The sequence below is a fragment of the Lissotriton helveticus genome, chromosome 1_1, assembly GCF_964261635.1.
Source record: "Lissotriton helveticus chromosome 1_1, aLisHel1.1, whole genome shotgun sequence".
Classification (NCBI taxonomy): domain Eukaryota; kingdom Metazoa; phylum Chordata; class Amphibia; order Caudata; family Salamandridae; genus Lissotriton; species Lissotriton helveticus.
The window spans coordinates 1981782792-1981810372 of NC_136057.1; the positions used below are offsets into that span (position 1 = coordinate 1981782792).

A 27581-nucleotide genomic window follows, 5' to 3' on the forward strand; every position below is an offset into this window, starting at 1 on the left:
GCTAAATAAAGAAGGAAAATGAAGAGAAAAGGGAGAAACAAGATGGGCACTATAAGGACATACTTCCCACAAGCAAACAAATTGCTGCCGGAATTAGAGAAAGAACAAAGAGGCACTAAGGACGATCTAAGCAAAAGGTCAAGGGAAACCCCTCCAACCTCCCCAGCTCATACAAACCCAGTGGCATTGTCAGTCAAGAATAAAGCAACAGTTGCCGATTATATAATAGGAACAGCTGAAGAAGCTTGTGAACAAGACGACATAGGGGCGATAAGCAAGTGTACAAAAAAAACCCTTCCACATCAACCCAATGACACTACAAACAGCAGACAACCCGGTGGAACAAGCGACCGGAGGAATCAATCCTTGGAATTCCGCCATTTGCATCCCCTCATCAACAAAGAGAAACAAACCCAACACAATTTTGGACAAGGAACCACTGATCCAGAGAGAGCAAAACCCAGGATCAATCCAAAGCACAGCCCTAGAATTAACACCGGGCCAAAGGCAGGACAATAATAAGCACAAACCTCGCGACCCAACAGCCAACTTGGGTCAGCAGACGCAAAAAGAGCAAGCGCCTTTAGTCTGCAGCTATTGCAAGAATACAGCACAGGTAACAACAGCTAACTCGGGTAGAATGGGCATTAAATCTAGAACAGCGGCAGGAGGCCACCAACCACGAAGAGCCCAAAACAATACTCTTCATTCCTGACTATAGATCCAAAGGCCGCGAAGATATTTTAAATCGACGGAATATCCTACGAGTTCTGAACTCTACTACATCGTTAGCTATGCTAACTACTCAAGACCTGGAGGCTGTCGAATTTATCACTCTCAAACATCTATCAGAGCAGGAAATAACAAAAACAGTCTGGATCTCTGGAGAATCGGCGAAAAAAATCTTAAGAGAGGAAAATCAACTAAAAGCATGGGGGATTCGAATCAAACCATTCTTCAACCCAGGCTATCCAGCTCCACTACTCCGCAATATCCAAGAACATACTAACTTGACCTTGAGCAAACGCTGCACAGACATTCCCATAAAATCTATACTGAGAGGAGCACGAGGAAGCTCAATCGAACGAAAGGTTGGTGCACCCTCTCTACAAAAAATCAATGGTCTTCCGACCCAAAATCAAGAATGGGACTGGATCGTAAAAACAATTAACTTCAGACAGTGCAGCCAATGACAATCTGCAGAGCGATTCGGTACCCTCTCAAATACAAATCGGCTGCTTAAATTGTGTTCTTGGAACATAAACGGTCTAAGAGCAAAAATTACCAACAAGGATCTATTGCTATATTTTCAGCAGTATGATTTAATCCTGTTACAAGAAACCTGGTCAGCAGAACTGCTCCATCTTCAGGGCTTTAAAACATTCCACCTCCCAGCAAGGAAAACCTCAAAATTCGGTCATGAGAAGGGTGGTTTAACGATATACACCTCGATACAAACAATAAATCACGTAAAAGAACTGTTAAACAAAAACATTTCGGGAACTGAAAACGGGATCACTGCAGTCCAGCTGGAAATATCAACACCGGGTTCCAATAGGCAAGCACTTATCCTGGTCAATACCTACCTGCACCCAAAGGGGAAAAAAACGGCGCAACTGCCCTGGTGACAGAACTGAACAAACTAATAACGGAAGTAGACAATCCGAACCTTATTGTGACCGGAGATAAATATGTTCCTCTCGAAATCATCAGGGAAGAAGTATCCAATGGAAGATTATCTGCATGTCAGGGGGATCCCACATCTGGAAGTGTGCCCTTGGGGCAAACAAACAAACTTATCAAAAAGCTTAACAGAAGACCTAACTAATCTGGGTCTGATTTCGGTAAATGGGCGATCGCCGGTGGATCGTCCCCAAGCAGCAACCTTCCACAACTCGATTACATCATCAGCGATCGACTACACCTTCTTGACTTTTTCTCTGTTCGCATTAGTACAAGATTTCAAAATCGGAATATTTGACTGCAGCGACCACCTCCCGCAAGAACTGACACTGAGGGCACAAGGGACTGCGCCAACTTTCCCAGCAAATGCCCCAAAGCTAACGACCTCAGCAAAAAGCAATAGAATTAAGTGCAACACTAGCGACCTAGTTCGATTAATGCAAGAAGCAAAGTTGTGCTGGGAAAGTGCCGCTGAGTTGAACGATAATAAAATACTTGCCTGGGAGTCCTTATTGAAATCCTTTGGCCTAAAGAACACTAAACTTATAGTCGCCAAAGAAACCGTCGTACGGATTTGCCAAAATAAAACATCGCCTAGCCCGACATGCAACCCACAAAATTACCCTCACTCCTCTGTAACGCCTAATTTAAGGGCAGTAAAAACAGCCATCAACAGAACACTTCGTGAGCTGCGGAAAGATGGGAGTGACGATGACTCAGTGTCTAAATTGAGATCACTAAAGTGCAAAAAGAATAAAATCCTGTGGCGAATCAAACAAGAAGCCGCCGAAAAAACTTGGTCAAAACTTCTCTATGATTCAAAAAATAATAACAGTGCAAGATTTTGGAAACCGTTAATAAAATAGATAACCCGAATGCCCATGGAGTAAATTCCCACATTACAGAGGCATCCTGGGTAAACTATCTGCTCAAACACTTTAACGACGAAATACCAAGCATGGGCCATCGAAATCCGGAACTCTGTATGCCGATCGCGATGGCCCTAAAGCCCCTAGCTGTGGACACCGACTTCCCAAGTTCGATTGAACAACTGAAGGGACGAATTGCGAAAGGACGAAAAGAGGGAGCCCTAGGCCCAAATGGAATCCCTCCCATCGTCTTCAAACAAGATCCAACCTATTGGGCTGAACAAATCCTCCCGCTCTTTGTAGAAACATGGAAGGCTGAACAACTTCCGTCCTCCTGGAGGGGTTCAATAATAGCTCCTATCTATAAAAAAGGCAACAAGAATGAGGCCAAGAACTACAGACTCATAGCCCTTATAGATATTGATGCAAAATATTTTTCTGGGCTACTCTTGGAAGAACTAACCACCTGGGCATCAAATAAAAAATTAATCCCCATCAACCAGACTGGATTTTAAAAAAATCTAGGAACCTCGACAAACATTCTAGCCCTCTCCCTGTTGATAGATGCTGCCATTAAACATACAAAAACACTATATGCGTGCTACATCGATTTCTCAGCCGCTTTTGATAGCATTGACAGAGCGAAACTGTGGTCAAAACTTTCAAAGTGGAAGGTGGACTCCAAATTGCTCAATTTATTGATCTTATTACATTCAGACACCTGGATCCGAATAAAACTGGGGGCCGGCAATTGTTTATCAAAAGAAATCCCGACCACAAAAGGACTGAAACAGGGGTGCGTTCTCGCACCGACCCTTTTCAACCTTTTTATGTCTGACCTTTCTAAAGATCTGGACAACTGCAACCATCACGCCCCAAAGCTGTCGAACTTACTATATGCAGACGATTTGATATTAATCAGCCACACCCCAGTAGGCCTGCAACATCTTATCAACTCAACAAGCACATTCTCCGATAAAAAACGGCCTGACCATCAACATGGAAAAATCGAAGGTGATGGTTTTTAATCACAAATCAAAAAAGCAAACATTTCAATGGTCTCTGCATGACCTCAAAATGGATACAGTTAAAGAATATAAATATCTGGGGATAATTTTTGATTCCAACGGCTCATTCCAGCGACATGCTACAACAATAAAAAACAGAGGGATTTCACTGGCCATCGCTTTAAAAAATATCAAGAACAAAATAGCGGGCCCAAACTTAATCCCCTTGCTGGACGTATTTCGTGCAAAACTGTTACCATCAATAACATATGGCAGTGAATGTATGAGAGGGAGAGACAAGGTCATTCTAGACAATGTGGTCAGTAAAACACTCCGAATACTCTTCTCACTCCCCCCCTACACCTCCCCAGCACAGTTAAGGCTGGAGTTTGGATTACAGAAGCAGCAAATTGCACGTAAAGGCGCATACGCAAAATGCTGGCACAAAATAAAGAACGCAGAACCAGACTCCTTGAACGTCCACCTTTGGAAAGAGCAGGAGACAAACAAGGGATCCCCTGCCGCGGCCTACCTTCAGGCAGCTATAAAATCTCTTGCATTAAAAGACCTCTGGCACTCGAGCTGCTCACACAAATGCTTTAAGCGCCTTGTCAACAAGACAGTGAAAACTCTTTCCATGGAAGAAGACAAAGCAGCACTAACCAGGAGATCTCATGGGTGGTTCGTGATTCAAGGCTACACAAGCGCCCTACCTCAGCCATACCTCAGTACCAGCTTCTCAAGGAAGGTGAAGGAAGATTTCCTGCGGCTGAGGATGGGGGTAATTCCGTCAAAAGTACATCTACCCCCATGGAAACGCCAGGAATTGAATACCAATTGTAGGCTTTGCGACAACCCAATGGAGGACGTTCTGCACTTGTTATGCAGCTGCAAAGCTCTAGACAGAGCCCGAAGGGGCCAACTAACACAGCTATGGAACCAAAACGGTGTGCGAACCCGCAGACAAGCCCTGTTGATCAGCTTCAACGGAGATGATATCCAATTAGCCTGCAGTCTAGTGCGCTTCATGAAAACAGTTAACACGATCCAAAATCCAGAACCCAGCGATTGAACTTGACTCAAAAAGACCTGCTTTTGCATCTTAAGAAAACTCTTTTTTGATTAACAAAGACTCAGTAAATCTTGAACTGCTCTTTCTTACAATCACAATGTATTGCAACAGTTTGCACGGGTCTTTTGTCCATATTTTTAACTCTCTTTTATTGTTTTTAACTGTTGATCATGTATCTATTCCAATGTTTTTTTTTCTAAAGAGTCATTGCAAAGATTTTTATTAATCACGCAATAAAGTTATTATTATTATTATTATTATTATACTCATATGCAATTATACATACATTTGAAAGCCTGTACCTCCGCTGAAAAAGGCAGTATGATAGGATTGTCACATCCCATTGCCTACGCTAATTAACCTTCCTTTTTAGGTCGAGCATTCAAGACCTCTTGTATATACTTTAGTTATACCTATATGTGTATGTACTTTGTGGGCTTTGGAGATCAGCCCTAGGACTTGTCTGCTTCCGCCTTAGGGACCTTTTTTTCTGTCCAATTGCTTTATTTAACAGTCTTGATAGAAAAAAAAGCAGAGGCCAGTCAAATACCAGAATTGCTTTCTTCTGAGGGATTTTATTTTTTTAATTTTTCTGGCAAATGCCTTTGATTTACCTTTCTTGATAGAAAATGAACAGCAATGGTCAGTAAAATACCAGAATCACTTTAGCATTCTCTATATTCCAGTCGATAGAAATTGTCTGCCACGAGCACCCGTTGACAATGATATTTTTTTACAAATCTTGTATTTTCAGTGATATTACCACCAAAGGCCCTGATTTTATATTAAAAAAAGCTTTGGACAATACCATTTCCCGCTGAAAGGCAATATTTCCCTCCATGTGTTCCCATACCTTGTTTGGTGCTTACTTTCCCTCCATGTTAAAGAACAGTAGATGTTTCAGCACCCAGGCTAATGATTGCATTACAAATGCTTGTTTTATGTATTTGTTGCTTTTTTCTAGGTTTTCAAGAAGGGTGAACGCGGGTGTCCAGTGCTGGTTGGGTGCCGCTGCAGAAAATCAATGAGCAGCTTTTTCATGGTTATGGAGTCTGGGGTTTGACACATTTCTGGGCCAACATGCACATGAGTTGAAGCATCCTGTGGGACATCCTAACTATCTCTGCTCCACAGAGTGGCTTGGGTGTCTTGCAACTACCAATAACTTGATGAACTTTACTTCCAAGGATGTGTGCTGGGCTTGACTATGAATTTCAAAATGTTAGAATGATACCTAGTCTTAGATTTCTTGACGGGCGGGTGCTTAAAAAGCCAATAGGTTGTGCTTCTGACATCCCTTGTATGAATCTGACAAGTCTATGGGTCTGTGCAAAGTCAGTCGATTCCCAGACACACATTGTGAAAGCCAGTAGGGCGGAAACAGGGTCAGTCAAATGTGAGACACACATCTGAAAGGCTAGTAGGAGAGGGACAGGGGAAGGCCTAGTCATAGGCCAGAATACATCTTTTACAAACAGAGCTACAGTAGGGTAAGTGCCGAGGGCTGGGGCAGAGCCAGTAGGACACTTGTTCTGTAGACATCTGAATTCAATGCCTCAACAACCGATAAAATCTACACAATTAGGCTTTGTACAGTACATCCACACAAAAGGACATATGAATTATTTGCAAGCTTCCATACCAGTCAACAAATATAAAAGCAATAATAAACAACATACCTATACACACCCATGCGTACAGGCAACACAGATAGAAATATCCATGCACAGCTATATATGTATGCGCAAGTGAAGCACATACAGCTCTGCTGCCTATCTGTGTGGTTGTGTGTGCGGGGCATCAGTGTGATTGTGTGTAATAAGCTTGCCTGTTTCCATCTGAGCTAAGCATGATGCTGTTCTGATACCCAGGTGGCACTTAATCTGAGTGCGTGCATATCCGTGGTTTTATGGGTCTGTGCGTCTTTGTGACGCACAAAAACACAGACACGAACATGCACAGACACACACACAGATTTGTGTTTATGTAGTGATATCAGGCACTGCCGCTCTGTATGTTCTACAAAGGAAGATTGCACCCCATGAAGGCCCTCGGAACTATATTTGAGCCCCAAAATCCATTCTTATTCCCTGTATTCTTCCTGGTTTTGTATGAATCCTATCGAGTCAGGAGTTCCTAACCGTTTGACGTATGCACCCCTTTAATAGTACCTTAGTGAAATGTTTGTCACTAAGCTTCTGTGGGATACAACACATGTACAAAAAGAGGCTTTGCTAAATCAAACACATTTTAAAAACAAGTGGGCAGAAATGTGCTTCAACATTCCCTTGGCCGGTAGAACATGTGTAAGAGGGTACAGATCCCTGTATGTGGTACACAAACATCTACCTTCACTTTCCTTGAGTAGCCTCTTCCGTTTATTACATTAACACACCAAAAATAGTAATTTCTACTTTAGTAATTTTTCGACTTCATAATAGCAAATGCTCATTACACATAGACATATAGATAAAGAGTTGACCTCGAATTAAACATCAACACTCCTTGATGCACAACACAAAAATGTCCACACAAGAACATATACGTTTATGACAATCCACTATTCTCCCTCTATGTTGCACACAAAGACAAAGTGGTAACAAACTGGTCTACCAACACCCACGTGCTTCTGTTATACCCATGTCAGCATGCGATCTCTTTCTTCTCCAGTAATGCCTTCATGGGCAAGTCTCCCCACAGAAATCAAAAGCCAGAACTCTTGGCTTTGTCAATGAAGGGGTTTGCAGATCTCTCAAATAATAGCCCCTCCCGCACCCCTTCCGCGAAACCTATTGATTCACACAGTGGAATGCATTCTGGACATATTGATAGGATTTTAAAAGCACATTTGCAGTGCAGATGAAAAGGTCAGCATTGTCATTTCCACCGACTCAAGTCAAGTGCAGAATTCGCCAGTAATGTTTCTTTCTGTTGAGTATGATGCGGAGCACCCTTCCCTCCACTGATCTCTGCTACTTTCTGTATTCACTCAGAGCACATATTTCAAAGTGGTGTTTTTATAAATGGAAGAAAATAAATACATGTACACTCGCAGGCTGAAAGCTTTCATTTAAGCAATGACAACCATCCATCAGCAAAACAACATGCACATGTTTTTTTCGGCAGGTCGCTGGGCCTAATGAGAGCTTGGCCATACGCACTGTCTGTTTATTTCACATCAGGCATGCGCCTGCATTCATTACCAGGTTTCTATTGCGAGCAGGAGCAGAGCGATGACCTTTCCTTTGAGGTCCAGTACTCACTGTCTTCAATAATGAGTGCCCAGCTTTGCCCTTTAAATCTCAGGTCAGTGCGCCTCAGCAAAGCATTGATTCGACATCAACTTTCATAACATTAATTTTCAAGACATTTGCCAAAGATGAATGGTTTTCAAGGCCAGGCTTATCAACGTATATACACATTTATAAAACCCTGGTGTAAGCAACTGCTCGTAAAAACAATGTATCTTTCTTTTAAATATGGAACGCTACAAGATACACACCCATAAGTGTTTTTTTGTTTTGTTTGTTTTTCTCTCTCCCTTATCCACAATGGTATTTTGATCCCAAAGGTGACATGTAAACATTTACTGGCAAAAATGCTTCGGTTCCAGCCTGCCAGAAATCCACAAAAGAATTCCAGGCAGCTATACATAGGTTTAGTACTGTAGATATCTCTCACTCTAGGGGCTGAAGAGGACGTTGTGAGAGTGATTTAACTTTACAGAGTATCAGGCTGCCCGGGGTAAACGTAAGGGACCCTCCTAACAAGGCCTCCTTAGTGCCACAGGAAGGCACACTAGTCAGCATACCGGGGCCCCCGGGTCTAAGGACCAGGGGGTCAGGCGGCCGCCTCACTTCCGGCCGTGGTGGGGGAAGGCAAGGGTAAAAATACCTTCCCATGGTGCAGCCTCTTGTCTGCTAGCCGTTTCGCTGTTTGGACGTCTCCCGGAAGCTGCTGCACATCATGGTCGGTGAGGGCCATTGCCCTTCCTCCAACCCGATCTCCCCATTTGGGGTTGTGTCCAGAGCAGAGCGGCCCAGCCATGTTTGCGTGCTGCCTTGGGCGGGGGGTTTGGTCAGCTCCCAGGTGTCACGGGCATCTCCGCTGGGCTGCCCCCAGCCCCGTGTGGGGTCTGGGGGAGCTAGGGCTGTTGACGGGGAGAGCCAATTGTGCTTGGTGCTATCCCGCCCTCCCTTCTCCAGCCCCGCGTGGTGGAAGCAGAGGCTCACGGGGACTTTCGCCCAAGGGGTGATTAGTAGGACCGAGGGGGACTGCCCAATAGGGAAGCAGGCGCTGCGAGGCTCCTTCCCCCGCCAAGTTTCCAGAGTGCAGCAAGGGATGGGCACATAGGCCATAGCTGCGTCTGACAGGACAAGTGCCCGGGCAAGCGCTAGCGCCCGCCTACTGGGCCGTGCTGCACCGTGCCTAGTGGAACGCCAACTCCTGCAGGTATCTTGCGGGTGGGGGACAGCGGGGCCACGCGGCCCTCCCGCCAGGAATCCTGGAGGTCAAGTGCAGATGGGCAGTGTAGTGGCCTCTTAACTCTGGGCGTGCCAGGACACGGCCCAGCGGGGGCCCAGTGGGTTGGATCGGGGGAGGGTTGGGGGAGCAGCAAGCCTATCGTGACTCCCATTGCTCTTGTGCTTTTGGCGCTGTGCATTCGATTCTCGGTCTGCCTGAGGCCTTGCTTACAGCTCCATTTGTTCTCCCTGTGTCGCTCAGGCCGCCCTCCTTACAGTTACCTTAACCCCCCGCCGGGGCCTTCCTTGACTTGATGCCTGCTTTGTGGGGTGGCAGGCACCATGCACCCGTTGCGCTGCAATCCCTTTCTAACCGGGCACGAGGCTATGGCCCACGCGGGCTGGAAGTAGCCATGCTCAAAGGCTCCCCTTCCCCCGCTGGTGTAGGGATCTGGCCTGGTCACCGCCAGCAGAGCTCACTTCTGGTGCCCCGTCCTGAACCGGAAGTGCCGGGCCCCCTGGTGGCAAGGGAGGGGCCAAAGGCTTGAAACCGCAAGACGGCTTAGGCCATACACCTTGGCAGAGCTGAAGTGGCGCTCTGGGCCATCATTTAAAAAATGCTGAGAACTAGTAGCAAACGCAAAAACAACAGATGATGAACCGAATACAGAACAATGTCATACATTCACCTCAGTACAGAGATCTGGGCCTAAATCCATCGTTTTTGTGCTCACTATGCCATTCCAGTTTGAACCCAACCATGTGCAAATCAGTCTTGACCCTGTGCCCCATGGGAACAGTCCAGCCCAAACTGCCAAGCCAGGTCTTTCCTGGACTGGAAACAAGCATCCTAGGACCGGTTTTGGGCTTTCAGCCCTCATCAGCCAGGATAGCTTGATTCCAGTGGCATAGAGAGCACAGGACTCACGTCTGAGCATACCCCTCCCACTCGGGGTGACAAATGCAAAAACAACAGTTGATGAACAGAATGCAGAACAATGTCATACATTCACCCCAGTACAAAGATCTGTGCCTAAATCCATCTTTTTGTTGCTCACCATGCCATTCCAGTTTGAACCCAGCCATATGCAAATCAGTCTTGACCCTGTGCCCCATGGGAACAGTCCAGCCCGAACTGCCAAGCCAGGTCCTCCCTGGATGGGAAACAAGAATCCTAGGACCGGTTTTCGGCTTTCAGCCCTCATCAGCTGCTATTCACTTGGAGCGGCTCAGACCTGTCCACTGATGCTGCCCAGAAGTGTCTAACGTCCGTATTCCGCTGGCTTGCCCAAGCCTCTCTCAAATGCAATGAGGACAAATCTGAAGTACTCCTGTATGGTCAGTTTCCTCCGGATTTTAGACATCACCTATGGCCTCCTGACTTCCCCAGCCCTCGCGCGGTGGAAGGACCTGCCAAAAATCTGGGGATTTGGTTCAGTGAGGATTTACGGTTTGCGGACCATGTTAAAAAACGAACCGGAGTTTGCTTCGGCACCCTCAAGGCACTCAGGAAAATCTTTCCTCTGCTTCCGCGGGCGGCCAAGGAGACGATTGCCCGCGCCTTGATCCTATCGAGGCTGGACTATGCCAATGCTCTTTTTATAGGTCTGCCCGGCTATCTTCTGCGGAAACTACAAATCATTCAGAATGCTGCGGCAAGACTCCTCTTTAACGCTCTTAGGAGATCCAGTGCCCGTCAGTACCTACGTGAACTGCACTGGCTGCCGGTCATCCAACGGGTGCAGTTTAAAGCAATTACCTTGGCACACCGGGCTCTTCATGGCTTGGGTCCTTCCTATCTCAGGAAGAGGTTCGCCTTTTATGTGCCGAACCGTCCTTTGCGATCTGCTTCAGCCCGCCAGATGATTGTCCCGCGCTTTCGCAGAGTTCGCTTGGGTGGCCAGTCGCTTACGGTTAAAGCCGCTGCTGTCTGGAACTTGCTTCCCCCTGAGCTTCAACTTACCCAAGAGTTTCAACTCTTTAAAAGGCATTTGAAAACGCATCTGTTTAGTCAGGCCATTTAACGTGTTCTCTTGCTTCTGACCCCAGCTAACTTCCGCGCAAGGACACTCGAGAGTATCAGTGCGCGTTATAAATGTGCTATAACATAGCTATAACATAACATCAGTCAGGATAGCTTGATCCCAGTGACATGGAGAGCACGGGACTCACGTCTGCGCATACCCGTCCATCTCGGGGTGATAAATGCAAAAACAACAGTTGATGGACAGAATGCAGAAAAATGTCATACATGCACCCCAGTACAGAGATCTGGGCCTAAATCCATCGTTTTTTTGCTCACCATGCCATTCCAGTTTAAACTCAGCCATTGGCAAATCTGTCTTGTTGCGCTATAAAAAACTCTGCAAAGAAATTAAATAAATAAATATTCTTAGTTCAGCCCTGAAGGCAGGCTAAGATCCAGTGCCCGGATCTTAAGTGGTGATTAAACACATCATACCAAAACAGGTACCCCATTGTAGACAATGTAATGCGACTGAGGGCACTTTGTTGTCCCTGAGGTATCAAACTCTTGTGCTCCTGTTATGCGTGGGGAAGCCTTGCGATGAACCCCTTATCGCCTCCTCATACCAGGGCCTCCTGGTGCCGTTAAGTTGCCCATTTTGGCTCAGTTTTCTCAGCGAAATGGCGGTAACTCTGATTGGAGGGTTGGGAAGGGGTAGTTTTCCTCGAAGAAACACAGGCTGAGGGTCCGTGACTGAAGCAATATTTCTCGCTTGTAAATGCACAGGTGGGAAAGGTTCTCAACTGGCAAGTAATCAGGGGCACTTCACAGTCTGTTGTCACAGGCCCCCTCTTTAAGGCAGATTTACGATGCAGATTCCCAGTTATACTGGGATAGTATTTATGTGTTTCCAGGCATAGGGTACTGCCCGTTTAGCACCATGACCAAATCTCGAGGAGGATAGGTGTCCCACTGGCCGGACTTATGTCTTAGAATAGGGGCTGAAGTTTAGCTCCAGCTAACTAATATTCCTTCGCTCAGATCAAGATGGGCTCAGTTCATGCCAGACATTAAACCTAATTTTCCTCCCCGACGGGCTCAGGCTTATGTGTTTATGGCTGTCGTTGGGGTGGGTGAGCATATTGGTGCTGGACTACATGGGGGCGTAGTCAATTCAAAACACAAACCAGTCTAGCCCTTTCTAATGAATAAGCAAGGCTCTATTTAGAGTCCTATAATAGGGTTAGCTGTAATGAACTCACTGAGACCCAGGACAACATAGACTAACTCAAATACAGTTCATTAGCAAAAATATATTTATATTTTATTGCGTTTTTTTCAAAGATTGAGAATCAATTAGTTCAGTAAATCTTTATTTCGACAGTAAAAAACCATCATAAAAGTACAATTTATACAATTAAAAAATACGTTAAAAAATTCATTAAATTACATTTCTGAACTTTTTGACATTAAAAAAGAAAGACCGAAACAAGTAAAGGATGCATTTCATATGGGGAGGTAATATTCCTGTTCAAATGTTCGCTAATCCCTTGTATTCCTCAACTTTACTGCCACTTTTAAAAAACTAGTAATACAACATAGAGTATGCATATTGCTAGCTTTCTGCAAAAAGAGTAATGCAGCTTTTGCCTGGCGGAATTTCTGTTTCCTGAGGATCTCAACCAAAAATCTGCGCCTCAGATTCCAGTAAAAAGAACATAAAAGTACAAAATGAAGGGTGTCCTGCGGAGGCACCCTTCTGCTCAATCGTTACAGTAAAACCTGAGGGATACGCTAAAATATTAGGTAACAGATTGAGCCTAAAACGACATAATAAAAATCTATCATGTTGGTTGTACATCAGGAATAGATAAGCTTCCATACCCTCCCCGTTGCTGACTCGACAATGAGCTGCAATCGATCCTTTCAACATATCAGCATCACGTCTAGCAGTTTTAAATTTCTCTTCAAGCAGCATTTTGACCCTTGCTTTACATCTAGCAGAATTCGGTACAGGGTCATTAAAGAGGAGGTGCTCATCTATACTTTCTAGGACATTCTTAACATATTTTAGCCACGGGATTTTTAATCCATTCTCTCTATGCAGGCAGTCCAAAATAATCTCCCTAGTCAGTGCTGCCTCTGGATTGGACCATATTCTTATCCATGCCATAATTGGCCTCATCTTGACATGGTCTGAGATGTATTGGGTCCCTAGTTCCGTGTGCACTATTTCAGCAGGGATGGAGTGTGGGACTTTCAATACTCTGCGGAAAAATTTGTCTTCTGCTAATTGTAGTTTTTTAGGGTCCCTGAAACCCCACACTTCTGCTCCATATAGGGCCTTTGCTACACTAATTGAGGAATACATGGTCATAATTTGTTCGGGGCACCATCGTCCTAGCCTACTTGCAAAACTTAATATTGCACCACTCGAAGAAACTAGCTTTGTGCAATGCTCCATCACAAGAGGATTAAATTCGAGTTTACCATACATCAAAAGGCCCAGATACGGGAAGGTGTCCACTGACTCCAACGTATGTGTCCCTATTTTGTATACAAACTTTTTTGAGGGATTTTTCCCGGCCGTCATGACGAATGATTTCTTCAAGTTTACGCACAGAGCTAGACTGGCCATAAACTGAACAAATCCGTCCACCAATTTTTGTAAGCTCCTTGGTGTCCGGGCGAGCAGGACCGCGTCGTCCGCGTACAGTAGTGCAGGGATTTGACGAGATCCTATTTTGGGGCAATCCACCGCTAGGGCAATAAATGCACTTTAATGTAAAGTGAGAACAAGAAGGGGGCAAGGCTGCACCCCTGCCTTACTCCTTTAGTGCATGGAAATTGTTCTGTACATCCCCCTTCCTGATTGTAGCGGACCACAGCCGTCGTATTCCAGTGTAACTCCTTTAGAATATTAATTAGCCCCGCCTCAATGCCCATATTAAGCATCATTGCCCACAGTTTTGATCTATTTACATTGTCGAAGGCTGCCGCTAGATCCATAAAACCCATGTAAATCGTACCATTGCTAGCTTTAGTATACTTAGCAGTTAGCAGGTATAAGTTTAGGCACTGATCACTGGTCGACTTACCAGCTCTGAACCCGTACTGGACGTCCACCAAGGTACGATGCTCTTCTGTCCAATCCATCAGCCGATTCAGAATTACACGGCCAAGTATTTTAGCAGACACGTCAATTAATGAGATCGGTCTATAGCATTTTGGGTCGTCCTTGCTCCCTTTCTTAAATATCGGGACGATCAGTGCGGTGGACCAAGAGCGTGGTAGACCAGAACTAATGGCTGCATTTAAAACCCTTGTTAGAATCGGGGCCCAGAGATCTATATCACTCCTGTATAGATCAGGTGGAGTGCCATCAGGCCCCGGTGCTTTGTTTGGGGTCAGCCCATTAATAGCTAATACTATCTCTTCTAATGAGAGGTATGATTCAGAGTTCCTGGTACCCTCCCAGGCCCCTTCATTAACTTCTGCATTAGGGTCGCTATAAAGGCCCTTAAAATGAGCAACCCATTGTTCCGGGAGGATGTTTGTGCTTATCACCGGGGCAGTGTGGTCTTGAAAGCACGGTATATTTACTATCCTCCAGAACTCTGTGAAATCCCTATTCTCACCTGCCTCTCGCAGGTCTGCCCAAACTTCTGGTTGTAGGGTGATCTTTCTTGCTTTCACCTTTGATTTATAGGTTTGCCTGAGTTTGGCCACTTCAGCCTTATCCCTCGGTTTGGTTTTTAAAGACAGTTTTAGGTTCCTCAGTGCTTTGAACAACTAGCATCAAACCATCTTGGTTGATCATTGCCTTTTCTCGGCCCCCTAGTTTTCAATAGGCTGTCGGCCAGTTCTGTCAGGGTCCTGAACACTGCCACTAAAGTGGATCCTTCAACTTGGAAGTCCAAACACTCCTCAACTTGTTTGCTACCCTTTTGAATTAAGGTTTTATAAAATTCCTGGGGATTTATTTTTGCCCACCTGAGTCTTCTCCCCTGATCTGTTGGCTGCAGGCTAGTGTCCCCTAGTTTAGTTTTACCCCTCCCAATATTACATGATATTTCCATGGTTAGGGGGTTATGGTCACTGAAGGTGCTCCATTCCATGCTGACCTTAGTAATCCTCGCTTTAGAGAAGGAAGATATCATAATGTAATCGATGATGGTGGAGCAACCTCCCCCTTTAAATGTTGGGACGTACGTACCCTCCACCTCTTGGACAATCAGGTCGATGGTATGAGCTAATAAGTGGGTTTCTGTTAGTGCAGTTAATAGTGAACCCTCACTATTATGCTCAAAGTGCGGACCATTTTTTAAAGGGCAGGAGTCCCATCCTGTGCCAGCAGATGACACGGTTTGGCATAGGTGACAATTAAAGTCTCCCATTAGTATTACTATTGGTCCTCCCCCTCCTGTCTTCTGTTCTGACTCTTGAATCAGTCTTTCATCTATCTCCCGCAGGACAACATTCTCTCCTTCTACGGGTCCTGAATTATAAACGTTGAGTATAAATAACCTCAGCCCTCTACCTTGGAACCTTATTGCCTGTAGTGTTTGTGACGTCCATGCTGGTGCTGACCATCTACCTTCTAAGGTTAGGCTAACATAAAGGGCTAGCCCCCCTTTTGCTCTTCCCATTCTGCTTTCCTTTGCTGGCACAAAAAAGCCTTTATAGCCTTCTATTTGATACTGCAAGGAATCAACTGCCCATGTCTCCTGCAAGGCTATTATATGGAACCCTTCTAATTGGTTCCGCCAATCTATGTTTTTGAATTTGCCTGCTATGCCTGCTATGTTCCATGACATGACGTTCAGCTTTCCACCTATTCCTGTTACTCTTTTCACATCCAGCTCGGTTAGCCTGGGGTTAGCCCTATTTACTTGCCCATCCCTATCTCTTTCCACCTTCCCAATGGGAGTACATTTTGATACTTCCTTAGTTTGCTCCCCCTCTAGTGCTTCCATCTCACATTCAGCAGTTGCCCCCCTCCGATCATTTTCCTTGCTTTGTGCCCTTCCTTGTAGTCAATCATTCTCGTTCAAGGATTGTAGGGGACTAAATCTATTTAGCCACTGGGGCCCATCATGATGTACTAATGGTGGTGGACCTTTCTCCCTAAGCATTGCCCAGTGCCCCTCAATTGGCCTTCCCCTTCCCACCTGTCTAAATGGTGGCTGCTGTAGAACTGAATTCCTGGGATAGAAATACCCTAGTGACATTGTCCTTATCGTGCTAATTACATTTCTATTGTGGTTGTCTACAATGTACTCCACTAGCTTAGGGTTTCTGAAGTTTGCAATGATGCAGTTACCTTCTATATCCTTCCTTCTGGAGCCAACCCAACTTGCCCTCCGTAGGTGTAAAATTTCTCCTGGTTCCCCCCCCTGGCAGTGGTCTGTGTATGTTTAACCAAGTGGTGAATTTGCTTTTGAGTTCTGTGTAGGTTTCCCTCTGCCCCTTTCTAAGTTCTGGTACCCCCGCAAAGATAACAACATAGGGGCTTGCTTCTGGTGGTAAGTTTACACGGGGTAAGGGATCCTGTGGTATATCATTCGGCTCCCTGTTCAGATGTGAAGTATACGTTTGATTACTTGTGGGGGGTATATGTGGTTGCCTTTGTATTGTTTGTCCCTGGGCTGTTTTCCCACCCACATTTCCATTTACTTGTACCCTTCCCTCCCCCACCTCTGTAGCTGTTTTAGGCTCTGCATGCACCTGCACAGTAATGCTTTGCTCAGTGCTAACACAGTTGTTAATTGCAGGGGTTGGTACGGTTGTTACTGGCATTACTTTATCTAGATGCTTAGCAAGTATAGTATCAGTGACCTTACCCTGTTTGTACAGTTCACTGCTAATTTTATCTAACTTGCTTACTAGGGGTTTAATTTGATTAGATATGAATGCCTCCAGATGTTTTTGCAGGTCTAAAATTACGGCATCAAGCCATACTGGTGGGTTTAAGGGGAGTCTAGGTTCTATTATCAGTTCTTCATCCTCCACCGTTCTACACTCGTTTCCTCTATTACATCTTTTCCTCGTGTTTGATCGTGTACTCTTACTACCACTTTTTTTTCCTCTCTTCCTGGGAGTTGTATTTCCCCCATTTCTTCTCTGATCATTATTCCCTATTTCTGGCTGAGCACAGGGTATCGTTTCAGCTGACTTTTCTAGGGTGCCAATGTCTGGGGTGTCGCTAAGATTTAAATCTGCAATTTGTATGGGAGTCAAAGGCAAATTTATGAAGGTGGTTGAGATACGCTTCTCCGTTCGTTCTATCTCCCCTGCTACTTTCCGTAACATTAAATCAAGGACAGTCGGGGTATTTTTATGCATCGCTACATTGCTTATCTCAGAACCACCCTGTTTTGTTAATGATGGGGTTCCTGGGTTGCCTTTGTTGGAGTGAGTTTTTGGTTTGGTAGCCATATCCGACCCTCCCCAATAGTTTGTGGGGTGTATTTACTGGACAAATCAAGACTATGGGCCCCTATATCAAGGATCGCTTTACTATCGAATAATACGATACCCAGGTCCGGCAAAAGTCAAACTGTTTTATAAATCAGGCAGCAGGTAGTACAACAGTTTCAGGAAGCAAATCCAAGGGGGATAGCCCGTCCCGTCCCTGGTCGTCCCCTGACGGCCACAGACGGCCCGCCCTCTGACCGGGCTCAGCCCGGCGCTACCCGCGCGCGTCCCGCGACGCGGGAGGAGCGCCACGTCTAAATGCGCCTCCGGGCGCGGGAAAGTGGTGCTGCTGTGGGCGTCCCGTCCTCCCAGCAAGGGACGCCGGGAAATGTAGTTCTTTGCTCGCTCCCCCCTCTTGGCGGCCGCGTTGACAGCTGCGGCGGCAGGGGAGAGTGGTAGGGTGCTGGTGTGGGGCCGAAGATCAGCAAGGCTGCCTGGTAGGGTGAGTGTCAGCCACAGCCCCCAGTTGAGTAAGTCCCCCGCTCCTCAGCAGGAGAATCAATTGACATGGGGGCGTAGGCCTTACCCCTCCATCGTTATCAGGTGCTTGTAGTTGTTTTTGCAATTTTTGTTTCGCAGGAGTATGCAGTGAGCGTTGCCAGGGACCCGAGGTCCACTCTGCGCAGGGAGACGAGGCCCAGAAGGTTAGTCGCAGGTTCTCTGCACAAACTGGCCCAGTAGAACCTGCAATGCGCAAGCGCGCCGCTAGCGCCAGTTGTAGCTGCGCAACCGCTGCCTGAGGGGTTACCCTTGAATGAGTGTTTTTCGTCGTGCTCTGTCCTGCGCCGGAGTGCGTCCGGATTGTTTAAGTTACTTGCAGTCTTATATAGTGCGGTCTTGGCCCGAAGGCGCCAGAGGGCTTTACAAAAGGAGCAGGACAACAATTCTACTGCGTGTTAGTTACGTTGATTTAACACAGCTGCCAAAGTAGCATGCTATGTGTGACATGCTCCAAATATCAGTGTAATAATGTAACGTTTCAATGACTAGGAGTGGTACTTCATCAATACAGCAGGGGCACGCATGATTGGTTAACAGCCCGGGCCTCTTCAGTTTTGTTTGCTAAAATGGTTCCGCCCATGGTTAGGAATTGGCTTCTGATGTAGGTGCAGTGAGTCCGGAAGGGAATTTTGATTAGCTTGTTGCTGGCAGTGTGGTGCCGGGAGAATAGTCCGGTCGTATTTGCTCCCATTTACCCATTGACGCCTAGTTTTGACGGTCAGCATGCGGAGCTCACTGTGGAGAGGCAGGTGATGTGTGTTCATGGGTATGATTGCAGAGCTTGATGTAATGGCAAATGCAAGCACGCGGTTATCATGATTTCGGGGGCATTTATAATTACAAGCGCTATTGTGTTGTCTGCAGGTAAAATGCAACCCAAGATCGGAAGCAAAAACAAAGTACCTTCGTTTTCCAAGTAAAGAATAGATTAGCCTATTTGGAGTGACAGTAGGGGGTGTTGTGGCCAGCGTTGTGTGCATTTGTGTATCCAGTACAAGGCGTACTTCTGACCACATGCTTATAATCATGCTTGTACTGGTATAGGGAGGGTATATATATATTTTATTGGTACCAGCACGGTTTACATAAGATGGCAAAGGTTACAGCACAGGTACTATGTTTCACCCAGAATGCAGGGTTGTCTCTTGCATATAGGAGTAAAGTGACTAATGCATAGGGGATTTCATGTTGTTGCAAGGTTTACCATGGATGCAAACAGTCTTGGTTTGCTGTTATGGGATAGGCTAAAGGAGGGTTTTTACGAAAGGTGTCAGCAGTGGCCCACATGCTGCAGGCGCACATTGGAGCAACTCTGCGACAAATTTATAAAGGGGGAGTGGGAGGCAGATTAACCTCTAGCATTTGCAGTATGGATCTTGCACAGTCTCATGATTCAGTACTGTAGCAATTTGCAATTTCTCTCTAGGAAGCCATATCGGTTGCTTAATTGCCTAGGCAAATATCATCCTTTGACAAAGGCAATATTAGGGCTGGCGATGGGTCCAAAGGTCACAAGTTGTTTAAATTAGAGGGAAACTGGACAAAAGAGCCAGTTTTGTGTGGCACACTACGCTAGGAAAAGAGTGCAGCTTAATGTGAACCCATGCCAGGAGAGGCCCATCGCACAGGCCAGAATCACTGGGCCAGCGGGTGGCTTGACGACATACGTTCTTCTTAGAAACAAGCAGGTACTCTGGTCCAAAGTACATGCACTGCTAATTTCCAATTTAGCACTGGGGATACTGGATAATACTAGTGGAGCATGGCCGAGTGCCATGGCAGACCAGATTGTTTAGGTACTTTTATACTACCCACAAGTGCCTATGCTCAACCTTTGCCGTACTCCTGACGGTTAGGACAGTCAATTGTGGACCGGAAATGACATTAATTGGTGGCATTCTGCCCAGAGCAAAACTAGTAGCTTTACAAATGCACACATGAGGGTCCTTACTTTGTGTCTGTTAATTTAAGGCCCAGGGCTGGGTGCACTGGTATTCTTTTTTTTCCTTGTACACTATTTATTTAGTGGTCAAACAGGTACTAAGATGGGGGTACATTTGGCAGTATTTTCATGCCTGAACGTACATAGTGATGAAGTAATAGTGTCCCAAGTGGCGCAAACATGATTTACTTTTGTAGAGGGAGCTTGTTAAAAGCTTCTTTTGGTCTTACAGTGGCAGGTTAATAGGGACGACTTGGACAAGAAAAAAACTTGAGTAGTTACTCAACACTGTTGGTTAGAAGGGATGTTGTCAAGAGGAGAACTCCAGCAAAGGCAGGTATCGGTACTTAAGGGGTATGTGAGGTATTATCTCACTGTCAGGCCGCCATACAGGGCAACCATGTACCTAGGCCACTCATATCAGGCAGAGGTGCCAGTGAAAGCATGGCGTGACTGCACAGAACAGGACACTGCAGAGGTCAGATGCCGGCGAATTATGGCAGCACTACTGCACATGGCAAAGTAATCCTGGACTGATTCACATGCAGGATATGGTGGTCGTGGTGCCTACCTTATTTCTCAGGATCACTTCTTGTTGGGCTTGGCTAATGATTTTCTTAATGGACTTTAAATTTACAGCCTCGCTGGTCTCTGCCATACTGTGAGTAGGTTAGCCATGGACTTTAATAAGTGTTGCAATGGCCCTCTAATGCAATAGTACAGCATCCAGTTTACCGGTGCTATATGTACCATCATTAGCACCAGCACCAGCTCACAGGGGTAGTAGTAAAGCTTCCTTTTTTATTCACCTGGGATTGGGGCTGGCAATTTCATCAAACTTTACAGCCAGAAACTGTATGGGCAAAGACATACGTGTGATGGTGCAACGCACACTCAGCAGAAGTGCCAGCTAAGTTTCAACATAATTCTGGTACACCGTCAGTGATAGACACTTTCTGTCAGCTTGGGGGGGGGGTGTGCGATTCCCAAGAGGGTGCGGGTTTCCTTGTTAGTAGTGCTGATATGGAGGGGATGGAGCACTATTACGGACAACTACCAGAGCACAGTTTGCAGTCTTAGTTAAGGTTAAATTGATTCAATTGTTGGCATGATACCAGTTGCTTCAGTTAAGCGAATTTTCCTTGGGAGTTGTCAGCGAACATTCGGACTGCAAAAGTTGGTGATTTGCCCGTTGGCAGGCCTTTTAGATGTGTGTTCTAGCTCAGGCATGTCCAAGTATGGGTTATGGTACCTGAAGTCTGCCGTAGGATGCAGGTTCATAGGCAGGTGGAGCGGCAGAACTGAAAGGGGCTAGGGTTCGTCCGAGGTCACAGGTTCAGATCCTGGTAGGTCCACCTAGCAGTTCATCCTTCTGAGGTCGTTGAAACAAGTACCATTGAGTCAAATAACAAGAACATGTGCAATTTCTCCCGTCCTGTATCCTTGGCTGGCAGCCATGCAGGTTGTGGAAGTTGTCATCCAACGAGTGTGCTATGGTCCATAAGATTGGGGAAACCCCTGGGTTAAACACAAATTGGCTACAAAGTATTTCCCAGTATTAAAAAAAGGGAGGCATTTATACCTATGGTTCCTCTCTGGTTCAGGTTCACACTGTCCTGCCTGCTCCCTGGCATATTAGCAGAAGTTTGGGAGGGCAAGGCGTCACCGAGGGTAGTGACTGACTGAATGTGATGGACATACTCTGACAAGTGCTGTACACAGATAACTGGGTGAAAGAGTAAGGCAGGCTTTTTAACTCTTACTTCCACCCGCATTAACACTTCTTGTCAGGAGTGGCTTGTCAAAGGTGTTGCTTTTCAGCCAGGCAATGTTAACATTAAACCACCACAAAACTAATAGTTTTAGGCCATCCTGGGTGCATATACATGAAGGGCTGGGCGAGGCGGATACCACGGATCCTGGGTCCTCCTCCGAGTTGCAGACTCAGCTGGAGATGCTAACATGTAGGCGATGGAAATCCCAAGGCATTTAAGGGGACAGCCGGCCGTAAGCCACCCTGGGAGGGGTGGTGTAATGATATGATATGATAAGAGATCTTTATAGAGCCCACGTTCACCAGCGGTTTCTTGGCGCTAGGGTGGAGGGGCTAAAGACCGAGGCAGTGTGTACGAATTAGTTGTATGCTTGGGAGAAGAGCCAAGTTTTAAGCGATTTCCTAAATTGAGAAAAGGAGGGTATTTGGCGGAGTTCTGGAGGGAGAGAATTCCAGAGGAGCGGTGCTTGGGTGGAGAATCTCAGACCGCCATGTTTCTTTAGATTCAAAGTGCAAGGGGACAAGAGGTTCAGACAGGAGGAGCGTAGGTCATGAGGAGGGACATAGCGATGGAAGCAATGAAAGAGGGTCCATGGGATGAGAGGGCTCTATGGATCAGGCAGCCAAGTTTGAAGAGACTGCACTGAGTCACTGGGAGCCATAGAAGGCTCCTGAGGAGGGGCTTGGGGTGGCTGAGCTTCGGCTGGCCATGGATCAGCCTGGCTGCTTGATTCTGGACTAGTTGGAGTCGGTGGGATTGGTATGTGGGGATTCCGGCATACAGAGAGGTGGTGGAGTCGATGCGGGACATGACTAGTGCCAGGGTGACTTGGACGAGAGCTTCATAAGAAAGAAATCTACTGATTTTCCTGATTCTGCGTAGATGGAAGAAGCAGACAGAAACCACTGAGTTGATATGGGCCCTCATGGAGAGGTCGCTACTAATGGTGATGCCTAGGCTCTTGACCGAGATGACTGGGGATGGCCGGCAGCCCAGGGAGAGAGGCCAGAAGTTGGAGTTCCAAGGGTTGCCTGGAGGCCCTGTAAGCAACAGCTCTGTCTTATCGGGATTGAGCTATAGATATTTAGCGTTCATTCAACTGCTGATGAAGGTCATAGTGGATTGAACGTTCTCTATGGAGGAGGGAGAGGGATCAATGTTGAAAATGAGCTGAAGGTCGTCGGCATAATTAAAAATGACTACTGCTCTTTTCTGGAGTTCGGAGATCAGAGTGAGGATGTATAAGTTAAACAAGAGGGGAGAGAGGGAGGAGCCCTGAGGGACTCCGCAGGTGAGTCTTTTTTCCTCCGAGGAGAAGCTGGAAAGGCGGACTGCTTGGTAGCGGTCGTTGAGAAATGAAGTAAGCCATCTCAGCGGTGGGCCCCGGATGCCGGTGCTCTCAACCCGATCGAGTAGAAAGGCGTGGTCCACGGTGTCGAAGGCCGCCACAGATCCAGGAGCACCAATGCCTGTGAGGTGTTCTGATCGGCCCCCTTTCTGAGTTCCTCATGGACGGCCAGGGCAATGGACTCGGTGGAGTGTTGGGGCCTAAAGCCAGCTTGATGGGGGTCTAAAAAGTGGGAGTCTTCCACAAAAGTGCTTAGGCAATTTGCAGGCACAGGAACAGCTGCTATAGAAGCAGCGGCCTGGGCAGGGGCGTGTGTCTCCCCTCTCACCAATGGGGTCTGACAGCTGGGAGGCAAGGATTTGACTTTCCAGGCAGGAGGGTCCTGCTGACAGAATTGAATTCCCCCTGGGGTAAGCTATGCATCCATCCCTGAGCAGAGGGGTTTTGGTTTGACCAGTTTAAAGTCCACAGGGAGTTTCAAAAGGATGGGGGCACCTGTCCAGAATGGGTAAGCTGGCCTCTGGTCTTGTAAGGGCTTGGACTTGTTTTGACTGGACCTGGGAGAGGCCCGGTAATCAGCAGGATGTAGGTAAAGATGCCTACCTTGGTGGGGGGCCCTGGTTGTGATGGTGGCCACCCCCAGAGCTGTGGAAGAGTTACAGGACAATCCAGAGTCTGCAAGGTACAGAAGGGCACTATATGCAGCAGCACAACAAGGGTGCTAAGCCAATGATAACCAGGGATGTCTTAGCGTTGTCCCCTGGAAGAGCGAGAGTGCCCCGTTAGTCCTATGGGCGGTTGTGGGACTCAGCAACCGGGGGCTGCCTGGAACGCTCCGCCCACCTTTTGTAGGGGTGAGTATGTGCGTAAACTGGCGGTCCACTGATGGGAGAGGTGGCCAATAGTGAATTGGCACCAGTAATGGCAGGAATTAGCTGAGGCTCAATGGTATGCCTTAAGAGTAAAATAGCAGTCGCTATTTCAGGTCAGGGTCGAGGACACATGGAGTATGGCACATTCAGTGTGGTGGTACACCAGGTTCCATCACTGGATTTGTTGCTGTCAGACCAGTGGTGTGGTTTTACTGGGTTCAAGGGCTACAGCAGGTGCAGCTACAGTTTTGTTTTCGATGCATTGGAGTTGTTATGTTTGGCCCAAATACTAAATACCATGCACTGCTGCTGGTAAGAGCCGAGGTGCATGTCAAAGTACACAGCTGCTGACGATTTGCCATACAGTTCAACAAGAAGCTTTTACAACCCCACATTAGAGGGCACCGACGTCACGACAAACAAAAGCCTCTGCCCCCTCATCCTTGCTGGGGGCAGGCTGAGCAAAGCAAACTTCACACAAAGCTGCTGCAGCTGAAGTGAGTCACCGAGACGATGCAAATGCAGAGTAAAACAGTCTCAGGTTTTTGCCACTCATCCATTGACAATTCTACTGGTTTCCTGTAACGGGTGATTCACACGAGGGACAGATGCGTGTGAGTCTCAGTGTTTAAAATGTGGTTTGATGATGATGGGGGCACAGAAACATGATAGGATTTAATAAAAAACAGAAAAACTCATCAAACTACAAGTTTGTAAAACTGGGCTATATTTGGAAGGAAGATATATACTATAATCATCATTATGTCAGTACATTTTCAAGAACCTCCTCAAATTCTCTTGAACTAACTCTTTAAAAACGTTTGATGATTATAAAGTTGAAAATATGCAATGCTACGTAGTTGTTTGGCTTTTTTTGCAGTTTTAATTAGCGCAAACTCAACCCGAAGATATAAGAGCGCTTTACATAAGCGCTAGTTGCGTTACAGACAAACACATTCATTTTTAGGCACGTAGTGATTTGCCCAAAATCACAGCCTAAGCAAGAGCCTCCCGCCAGACTCGAACCCAGTTCACTCAGCTTTAAAGTCGGACGTGAGTGGAAATCCCCCGCAACATATAACGAGTCAGCAATCGTCTGGAACTATGCACCTGTTGCACTGTGGAGAAAGACACAAAGAGAACGTATGCATTCGTAAACACACTGCTTAGTTACTAAATAGTTCTTTATACCCAAGCAGACAAATATTTCCATGTGAAATATACATATTGTCAAGCAAAATTCGTATTGGGAACTTTAATTTGTATGTTTTGTTATGGATATCGTGGTAACTAGGTAGCTGCATATATTGTAAATTAAATAACATACACGTACCTGCTGACTCGATTACATAACATGTGTCATGCACTGCCAGTGACTTATGCAAACACCGCCAGAATGGCACCCACGCGAGCACACACAAGCGCCATTTTAGAGATACTAATGAAAGGGCGAGATTTTGATCGATACCTTATATCTATTGATCCAAACCTCGATCTGGTCGACTGAACCTTTATTGCCTGTCTTGGAAGGAAACAGTACACCTATCTGCAAATTAGTTCACCCAAGAAAGGACTCTACTCTCAAAGATCACGGACAACTTCTAGGTTTCAAAAGTTTATTGTAAAGATATAATGAGCTGCAAATACAAGCATCTCAGAATGAGATTCACGAGATACACAGGTCCAATTACATACATGTGCTCTCGAAAAGCCCTCAGACGAGCAACAGAAATCACTAACACAAGTTCTAAAAATAGCAAAGCTATCAGCATAGACGCATATCTCTCCTTCATTTAGGTTGGAGGAAAACAAACACAGGTTAGGCGTCCCTACCCTGTTCTAGATGGTATCCCTACTTAACCAAATCCCAACCTAACAAAGGTGTCAGCAATGAATGACCCCCAAGGGAAGTCACCCACTCTAAGTCTCTTGGTGAAAACCTAAAGTTCTCCAGTCATGACCCCTCACTGCCTACCCATCCTCTCTCTAAAGGGTCCTCAGGTCTCTGCTCTAACTCCACCCAGGGGTGCTGTCCCTAATACAAAACAGTCAACAACATTTGAGACGCCCCTTGCGAAACGCCTCTCACGTGGTGCAACTTCAGGCTTTTTCCATGATGCTTTGTATTGGGCCTCAGACGTTAGAGTTGACCTTGCTTCTCAGTCTCTTCTCCGGCCCGCTGATACCCCTTAAACATTCCAGAACCCTCCTCCATGTCTGGGCCGTCTACTGAACAGACCTCTATTCATTCACTTATAATTGGATCCCCCCTTTCCTGTTGCAGACAGATATCTGCCGCCAAGAACCCAACTCTCATAGACTTCTAAAAAGGCTTGCAACATTTCTCAGCCCAGACATGTACGTGTAAATCAATGCTAAAACATTTCAGGCCTACAATATTTCACATTATGATTATAGCATTCAAATTCTTCATTTAATTAAAGCATGTTAAACTCTTATTCTATTATTTAGAAAACATTACTCTAAATCACGGCCCATTAATGCAATGACCAAAAACGTTAAACAATCTGTGTCGTGAAAAGAAACACCTTCCCTTTTAGCTCCAGCTCTGGCCCTGAGGCCTACCACGTTCTGCGTTTTACCACAGACCATCTTATATGTTAACAGCTACACGACATAGATTCAAAATAATCACGTCTAATAAAATCATATAATGTCACACATTTCTGTATTAGTTCCACTTCTACTTAAATCTCTATATTAGCTATACATTTAGAATATAATTTCAGATACTATTAGCACTCATGGCATTTCTCATCATGACTTGTGCTTACTATAGGTAAGTGTGATGTACTCATACATTTATATCAGTTTGCGCTCTCTCAGTTCCCCCCTTTGATGACCTCTCGGGGTCATCACTAACATTTAAACTGCAGTTATTGCTGGCATTCTCTGCGCTTCCAGAGCTCTCAGGCTCCTGTACTGATTATCTTGTATGGCAGCCAATCTCTGCAACTGTTCTCTTTGGGCCCTTTCTGACCTTCTTGCTCTGTACCATTTGAATACCCTCACCAATCCCCACAATATTATCCCACAGATCAATATTATGATGATAGGCTTTAGGATATACCAAATAAAGCTTTTGCCTAAGGTGGAAAACCACCCTCCAACTGTACTCATTCCGTGGCCCACCTTTTCCCAGACATTTTCTCTACTCAAGTCTTCGATCTCCTTGTGTATATTAGTTATGTTCTTAATAACTTTCTCAAGGGGTTTTGAAAGGTCTGGAATGTAAGTGCAACATTCCTGAACCTTCAAAGCCTTACAGACTCCGCCCTCTTTTGCTAATAAGACATCTAATGCAAGCCGATTTTGAAGAACCATAGCCCTTATCGATTGCATCTCTCCTTCTACCAGCATTAAGGACTGAGCAGTGCTGGCAGACAACCTGTCGACAACTGTTGCCAGTCGTCTAATTTTAACATCATTAAGGATTATTCCCAAAAGAGGGAACATAGCTCCAAAGACATCTCCAACCATTTCTGCATCGCCTAAATCTCTCCTTCCCCTCGATGATGTCTGGCCCTCAATGATCAATAAGTCTTGTGCATGATATATTTTGGGGAAGACAATTGCCAAGTAACA

General features: G+C 46.0%; 1 protein-coding gene across 2 annotated transcripts in view; it reads right to left on the minus strand.

Moving 5' to 3' along the window:
* The window catches only part of DPYD (dihydropyrimidine dehydrogenase), a 3662673-nt gene that overhangs the window by 2674325 nt on the left and 960767 nt on the right, over positions 1 to 27581 (minus strand). The gene's annotated exons all lie outside the window — the stretch shown is intronic.